Here is an 8,507-nt window from a genome sequence, read left to right on the forward strand (position 1 = left end):
GTGGGGAAACTACAGAAGTGGATGGATAGGTGCTATAGGTATGTGTGGAGTGATAGAAATGGAGAACCACTGAGGCAAATGCAAGAAAGGGGAGTGAATATGTATGATGTGAGGAAAATGTTGGGAGTAAAATCCGTTGAATGGAAAATTGAGAGGAGAGTGTTGCAGAGAATCGGACATGTGATGCGTATGGGGAATGAAAGACTAACAAAAGCTATGGTATTGGGATGGTGGGAGGAATTGGAAGGAAGAGGGAAGAAGATGGGGCACAAAAGGAAGACGGTGTTGTATTGGAAGAGAGTGATGAGGAATGCAGGAATGGACTGGACGGAGGTGGAAAGATTGACGAGTGATAGGGAAGGATGGAAGCGGAGAGTGAGCGAGCGAATGGATCACCTGTATAAATGGGAAAATCAGAAGGGTCACAGATATGAGGTGGGTAGGAACGAGGAGAGACTGGGAAGGAATGTTAGGAGAGTGAATGATGGGTTGGTATGTAGGTATGAGGGGTGCGGAAAAGTATGCAGGAGTAGAGCTGGTCTAACCATGCACGAAAAACGCATACACCGCAGGAACGAGGAACAGGTGGAGTTTGAGTGTGGGAGGTGTGGGAGGAGGTTTGGGTCGAAAGGGAATAAAATAAGTCACGAAAGGAGTTGCACGGGAGGGGTGTATGAGGAGAAGGGAGAAAGGAGACAGTGCGGAGGGTGTGAAAGGTGGGTGACGAAAGCAAACTATGCCAGACACGTGAGAGGCTGTGAAAGAGTGGACGGAGAGAATGAGGGGGAGAAGGGAGGGAGCGGGTGGGGCGTGTGGAGGGGGGGCTGGGGGGAAACGAAGGGCGAATGGGGGTCGTGGAGGGAGAAGGGTGGCTTGCGGGAGGTGTGGGAAGGAAATGTTGGCGGGGAACCTGGCAAGACACCAACGGGATTCGTGCCGGGTGTGGGACCCGGGAGGGGGGGCAAGTCCCTGACGGGGGCCGATTGCCCAGGATCAGGATCAGGATCAGTGCCATTTACTGGGCGCGAGGGGGGAACGCCGGGGCTCTTGGGCCCCAGTTGCGGCTAAATGCCCACCAGCCGGCGGGGGAGGAGGTGGGGCCTCACCGAAAGGTGAGGCGCCCGGGGCTCACCCCGCTGGAACGGAGGGAAGTGGGAGTGCCGCCCCACAACCCTCCTTAAACAAAAATCAGGCGAGGGCCCTTCCGGGGCCCGCACTGAGTGTGGACCTCGCGGGGCACCAGCGAGAGTCGTACCGGGTGTGGGACCCGGGAGGGGGGGCAAGTCCCTGACGGGGGCCGATTGCCCAGGAAGGAAGGAAGGAAGGTGCCATTTACTGGTGTCCTTCAGAAGAGTATAAATGAGGCGGACAGAGAGGCTCCAAGCACCAGCTCATGTCAACACATGACAACAAAAGGTGTTGGAAACCACCAGGAAGAATCAAAAGTAAATGGCATCTTAGCTCCACGATCAGAAAATGACAACATGTCATTAAATGCAGATGAGGGTAAAGATGACTCTGAAGGTGATCTGACATGTAACACAGACAACAAGCCCTGGAAATGTTCTCACTGTGGGAAAATGTATGCTTGTAAAAGTGCTTTGGACTCACTTAACCTGAAAAAATCGAAGTTAATTGTTTTTGGCACAAGACCAATCAAACACCAAGCTAAAATTATGGTAAACTCAATTGAGATAGAAAGAGCGTATGAAACCAAGTTTCTCGGATTAGTAATAGACTCAAAACTATGTTGGAAGCCACATATCAATAACGTAAAAAGAAAAATAGCCAAAACCGTAGGGATCCTCTACAAAACCAAGGAAGTGCTCAATAAGAGATCTTTGTACACATTATACACTTCATTATTATTACCATATATGACCTACTGTGTGGAAATATGGGGAAATGCCTGCAAAACAAACACACTCCCTATTCTCAACCTACAAAAAAAAAGCAATTCGAACTATTAATAGATCAAAATATACGGAACCCACAAATCCACTATTTATCAAATTAAATACGATGAAATTTTATGACCTGGTTGACTTTAAAATCGCCCAATTAATGTACAAAGCATACAATAACCTGCTCTGCCAAAACATTCAGAAGTTTTTCGAAATTCGAGAAAGCAGCTATGATGCAGAGTCTTCTCACATTAAAGAGGAAGAGGAGAAAAAAGAGATCTCCCACTTAAAAGAGGAAGTGAAGCAGCAGGCCCAATATATTAAAGAGCAGGAGCTACAGCACCGTTGCACAAAAGTGGAGGTGGATGAGCCCCCTGACATCAAAGAAGAGGAGGATGAGGAGGTTATCTGCAAGGTGCCATTTACAGGTACCAACTTATTCAAAAAACTCAAAACAAGAACAAACATCAAGCAAAGAAGTGTGTCTATCAAAGGTGTTAATCTGTGGAATAATCTCGAAACGGACCTGAAAATGAGTAAATCGCTTGCTGAGTTCAAAAACAAATTCAAAAAAATAGTACAACCTACATCAATCAGAGTTAAAATGATAAATTCAAAACATTAAATATAATGATAAATCAGAACTAAGTTGATAAATAGAGAAAGGTATATAAATATCCATTATGAATACAAGAGAAAATTGACACAAGAGTGTCAGGGTGTGGAAGTATATAATCCCGATACAAACCAAAAGTTGGAAAAATATCACGGTTAAGGGTAAAGTATGAGCCTTAATGGAGATTTCTTTCTTCTTACTTTTTTCTTTTCTGATTGATATAAAAATGATTTATTAGATATAAACACATAACGGGGTAGGACTAGATACGTTTTTTTACTTCTTCCTACTCCCTTGAACATAATAACTGTGTTGAATGAAGATTGATTTCTTTCTTTTTACTTTTTTTATCTACCTTATTTTCTGTCAAATTATTACTGTATATATGTTTTATGTTCAATAAACAAACAAACAATTCCACATCAGAACACATACTGGTGCAAAACCTTTCACCTGTTCAAACTGTGGCTGGAAATTCTCTTGTAAGGCAAGCTTAAAAAGTCAAAAAAGAACCCACTCTGGTGAGAAACCTTTTGCATGCACCGACTGCGGGCAAAGATTCTCTCAGAAGGGAATCTTAAAAATACACACAAGAACCCACACTGGTGAGAAACCGTTTACCTGCGCAGTTTGTGGCCAAACATTCTCTCGTAAGGGATACTTAACATGTCACACAAGAACCCACACTGGTGAGAATTCTTTTGCTTGCACAGTTTGTGGCCAAAGATTTTCTGAGAATTGAAGCTTAAAAATTCACACAAGAATACAAACTGGTGAGAAAACTTTTGCCTGCGCAGTTTGTGGCCAAAGATTTTCTGAGAATGCAAGCTTAAAAATACACACAAGAATACACACTGGTGAGAAACATTTTGCCTGCGCAGTTTGTGGCCAAAGATTCTCTCGTAAAGGATGGTTAAAAATTCACACAAGAACCCACACTGGTGAGAAACCTTTTGCCTGCGCAGTTTGTGGCCAAAGATTCTCTCGTAAGGGATACTTAAAAAAAACACACAAGAACCCACACTGGTGAGAAACCTTTTGCCTGCGCAGTTTGTGACCAAAGATTCTCATGCAAGCATCACATTACGAATCACAAGTGTGATGATGAGACAAGCAGCCATCATTGAAGTTTTCACTTCTCACCTGAGAAGGTTTCAGGTTTGCATGCACCAATGCTGATTGTATTTTATCCACCTTCTTACTGGGATGCTGACGTTTTCCTTGAGTGCATTGTAAAGTTTTTATTTTTTGGTTGTTGTAATGATTTAGAAAATTTAGCATTTTCATCAGGGTTATACTTTTGGAATCTTAATGGGAGTTAGTTTTCATTTGGTGAGAGTTGTGGTTTTTAAATGTAGTTTGTTGTGAGGAGGTTTCGACATCTGTCTTTGTTTTTTTTCCTCCTCAAAATTCAACAGTCCTTTAATTGTAGAAAATGTATTTTTTCTTCAATTTTGCTACATGTGCTCATTTCTCCCCACCCACTTGCTGTCAATCACCTTTGGGGGTGCTCAGAATTGAAAGGCCAGTTGGGAGGTTTTTTTTCATGAGCAATGAACCAATATGAATCTAATCTGTGCACAACATGCTAATTTGTGTCTGTTTGATGTAAATGTTAGTGTCTCTATCCTGTATCATTTGGGCCATGAATAAAATATTACAAATGTCAATGTCATTACTTTTTACTGTTATGCTTTTTGAAAAATAACATACAACTGAATATTCACTCACTTTGTGTCAGTTTGAACTTTCCTGGGTTCTGTTTAATTGTCTTTTGTCCGCACCCTTTCCTGGAAAACCCCTGGACTTCTTCTGATCCAGTCTGTGCCACAGTACACAGGAATGAAAATACCTCTGAGCTCAAGGTTCCTTAGCTTCTCTTTCAGAGGCCTCATCATGGTGCGCGCATCACTTTGCCTTGGTCATTGCCACAAGTTTCACACTTGCATCCACTTGCATTTGGTATTCTCCAGCCTGTGAAAAAATCTGCAAAGTCTGTTTTTATCTGTTCCATTGTCCTTCAGTGTTGCTCTCAGCCCGTTGTTAGCCCGTTCGCCCGACGTGTAATTACGAGTGACACGGTTTAAAATCAGCCATTTTGGTGCCCTCAGCATAAATGCTTTGTCGTGCCCCCCTGCTGGCTCTCCCAACGACCTGTCACAAATGAATAACATCTGGGTATTTGTCATTTTTGCTTTATTTTACAACATATTTAGCAAAAATATTTTACAAAATGGGGCAGTCCTGTGACCCAGTGGTTAGCTCATCGGCCTCACAGTGCAGAGGTCGTGGGTTCAATCCCGGCCCCGACCTCCGTGTGTAGAGCTTGCCTGTACTCCCCAGGCCTGCGTGGGTTTTCTCCGGGTACTCCGGTTTCCCCCCCACATTCCAAAAACATACATGGCTGGCTGATTTCACACTCAAAATGTCTCCCTACGTGTGAGTGTGAGCTTTGATGGTTGTTTGAAACAGAAAAAAAGTTATACTGGAGATCTAATTCATTTGCAGTACGTTCTCTGCCCTGGATAGGTTTTCTTGTGCGCTGAGAGTGTGCGACCAGTGTGCAGTTGCGCATCTTAGAGGGAACATTGGTGCCGTTGCATCTCTGGTAAAACTAAATCTAAATGAAAGATACCATTCATTGTATTGCCACACGCCGGAAACTTCGATTGCCTTATGCTTCGAGACAATTAACTCGCTGGTGCTGCCTTTGGGAGGAGTTTTGTTTATATGATGCACACAATGTCTACTTTTTCTTCACTCAGCAAGTCCTCTCGTAGTGGCAGTTCTCGGTTGATACTGTTTGCATTCCATTGAAGGATTGGCCTCGGGGTCAAGTCGTGGCTGAGTTGTTTGGGCGTTGTTGCTTGACGGTTGGGGACTTACGCAGTGGGGGCATCTCCACCGCTGTAACTGTACGGCATCTCGAGCTAGGCTGCGGGTGGGCAACATGCAGTTGAAATGGAATTTGCTTTTGCAACTTGAGCAGACCAGTCTATGGGCCCCCTGACGAACTCGTCTCTGGCACTCATTACATCATGCTCCTTCAAGTATGTCTGCATTTGGCTGGGGTGCTGCGTCGGAAGATGATGGAATAGCGGATGTGGGTGGAGGCAGTGCGGTAGTGTCCTTGGTGGGGACACCGTTACCGCAAAACCTGTACAGTATTATACCTATATTTCGATTTGTGCCTCGTTTTATATGGGATTCTTCTTTCATTAAAAAAATGAAAATACATATATTTTTAGCTGTATTTCAATGTTGGTGTTTCAATATTCAAACAAAAGTGACCAAACGACGTGTTTTTGTACTTGCTATATCTCTTTTCAAACGTAATATCGAGTCACCAAAAGAGCAACGGACAACACTGCGGTGAAACTGCAAATGCTCTAATTCGTTCCAAGGCCTGCCCCCCCTCCCCAAATTCAGACAGAAATGTTTTATTAATATGCATCAAAATATGTAACAAACAAATGTTACAATTACATTATTGCACTATAAACTGCAAATACTGGAACCAGAACTTGCTCATGAGCGACGGGTAGATGGTTTGGAGCTCATTCTTGAAGGTTTTGAGGACCTCCACATACCGCTCCTTGGTGACTTTCACTGCTGCGCCAGATTCTTCGATGAAGATTGGTCCAATGATGCCTCTGGCTGAGATTTCTGGTTCCAGCAAGACGGAGCAAGTTCTCACACCTCAAACCTGTCCCGAGATTGGCTGAAAGAGAACTTCGGAGGCCGAGTGATCAGTCTCAGTCTCATCTCGCGACATTCGCTCATTTTAATTCACCAGTTGTGTTTCTAGACAGAGCAACTGCCAAATCTTACCCAGTTAGATTTTTCCGAATCTTTCAAGGGTGTTCAAATCCGGTCCACGCTGTATGTTTTAGATATCTCCTTCCTCCAACAGCAACCAACACAACCGATTCAATTGATCACACACACACAACTAAAATCACTACATGCTTTCTTTCAGCCAATCGGAATCTTTGAACATAAAACATGTCTAAGCAATTATGAAACAACAGAATGCAATTTAGGTCATCTTAACATGAAATAATATGATGCTCAAACATATAATGATAATAATATAACATAAGCTTACACAACTATCATTCTTTCTATTCTAAATTGGCAATAAAAAAAGAGCTGATTTTTTTTTATTCCATTTTTTATTGTAACACACATTCAAAACATGTTTAATTTTTCTCAACTGGAGGTAAAGGGTCAAAAAGTACAATTGATTCATAGCTCATGTTGGTCCACAGAAAATACCTCCTGTGATCAGCAATGTTGATTCCACCTGTCACATTCTTCTGGCAGATTGGTTGTTGATCGAACACATTTATGGACGAACTGATATGACACAGTTACTAAAAACACAGTTGAAGATGTGCTTTCATACCTGTTAAAAAAAATCACGATTTGCTTTATATAGTTTGTTGTGAAAACACTCTCAAGTAACAATTTGGAGTAATTAAACAGAAAATAAGTGTGTGCGCAATTATAACATGCTGGATCGGGGGCCTTGAGGATCAAAGATGCCCACCCCTGGTCTCTCTATTAATCTTCAGTCTGTTTCCAGGGGACCTAGGCTTCATTCCAGGTGGTCTCTTGCGACATCGATGTTTTCACGCCAAACCAAGATTCTCCGCGTTGTAGGGGTCATCCTCATGAAGAAACATAACCGTCATCTCGCAAGCGGGTTCACCTTTGTGGATGATTGTGCTGATGAGGAGACACGCCTTGCAGATTCTTATCATTTTCATTGTTCAGCGCCGCTTCGTCAGCCTCGCTGAGAACACGGGCTTGAAACAGGCGGCTCACCAGCGTATCCAACATGGCCATCGATAGCCGCCGGATGAACTCCGACCAAACGCTTCTTAGATCTCCAACAAGGGATCCATGCTGCCTCTGTGTCACTGGCACCAAAGGAACCAAGGCACCCCAGACAGAGCCCGTGCCATTATGTTCCCTCAGTGTCAGATGGATTGACCCCAAACTGCCAAATCCAAATATTTGGAACGCAGGATTGTAGTTGTGAGACACTGGGTAAAACGTCGCCCTGTCCGGTTGAATTAAGATCAAGTCTGATACCGTCCTGCTGCTCAGCGTGTACTTCCGCCGCGGGACCAGCTCGCAATCAGAGATAGTCTCGATGAACCTCTCGTTGCAGTTATTTCTCGCCCTCTGCCGTCGCATTTGATCCTGCACCACGTTTTCCGGAAGTAAAAACACTTGAAAGGACGGCACCCCAGGATCTAGGAAGACGGCCACCAGAGCTCGGATGGGCACGAGAGGACTGTCCTCATCTCGCATCAGCCCGAGAGCGGAGCAGCTCGAGATGTTGGCGACGACGTGGGTCGGGGTGGTCTCGTTGGGGCTGTACAGCTCCAGGCCCTCGTGCCTCATATGGCCCACCCACAAGGGGTCGGCCAACTCGGCCGCCGACAGGATCTCGCAGTGTGGAAAGTGAATTTGCCGCACTGTCAGACCCTCGCACTCGATGTCAAAGAGCGGGCCTGCATATGGAAACCGTGAGAGCAACTTCACTTCTATTTTAAGATCCATGTGTGAGGTCCCTTTATCCTCACGAGTAAACCAAGTCAGTGCACTGGTAGAATAACTGTGCCTTACCATGAACATACTGTATTTTCCGCACGAAAACGTGCACCTAAAAAACATTTCATTTTCTTAAAAGCTCACAGTGCGCCTTAAAATCCGATGCGCCTTATCTTATGTATGGTCATTGCGGTAATCTAATAATAATAATAATAATCATAATACATTTCATTTGTGGGCGCCTTTCTAAAAACTCAAGGACACCTTACAACAAGCAGTTAAAAAACACAAATTCAATGTTAAAAACAACATCAAATAAAATAAGATAAAATAAAACAAGATAGAGACAATGGATTTATGGTTAGAGTGAATAAGCTTGTCTCAACAGATGTGTTTTGAGGCTGGATTTGAAATGTGTTCAT

At 43.7% G+C, this 8,507-nt stretch overlaps 1 pseudogene; it reads right to left on the reverse strand.

Moving 5' to 3' along the window:
- Positions 1–7,154: 7,154 nt before the first annotated feature.
- On the reverse strand, positions 7,155–8,195 carry LOC147185909 (NACHT, LRR and PYD domains-containing protein 1-like; annotated as a pseudogene).
- Between the last annotated feature and the right edge of the window lie 312 nt (positions 8,196–8,507).

The sequence above is a fragment of the Hippocampus guttulatus genome, chromosome 22 (genome assembly GCF_054856545.1).
Source record: "Hippocampus guttulatus isolate MCC_2025c chromosome 22, RoL_Hgut_1.0, whole genome shotgun sequence".
In the NCBI taxonomy this organism is placed as follows: Eukaryota; Metazoa; Chordata; class Actinopteri; order Syngnathiformes; family Syngnathidae; genus Hippocampus; species Hippocampus guttulatus.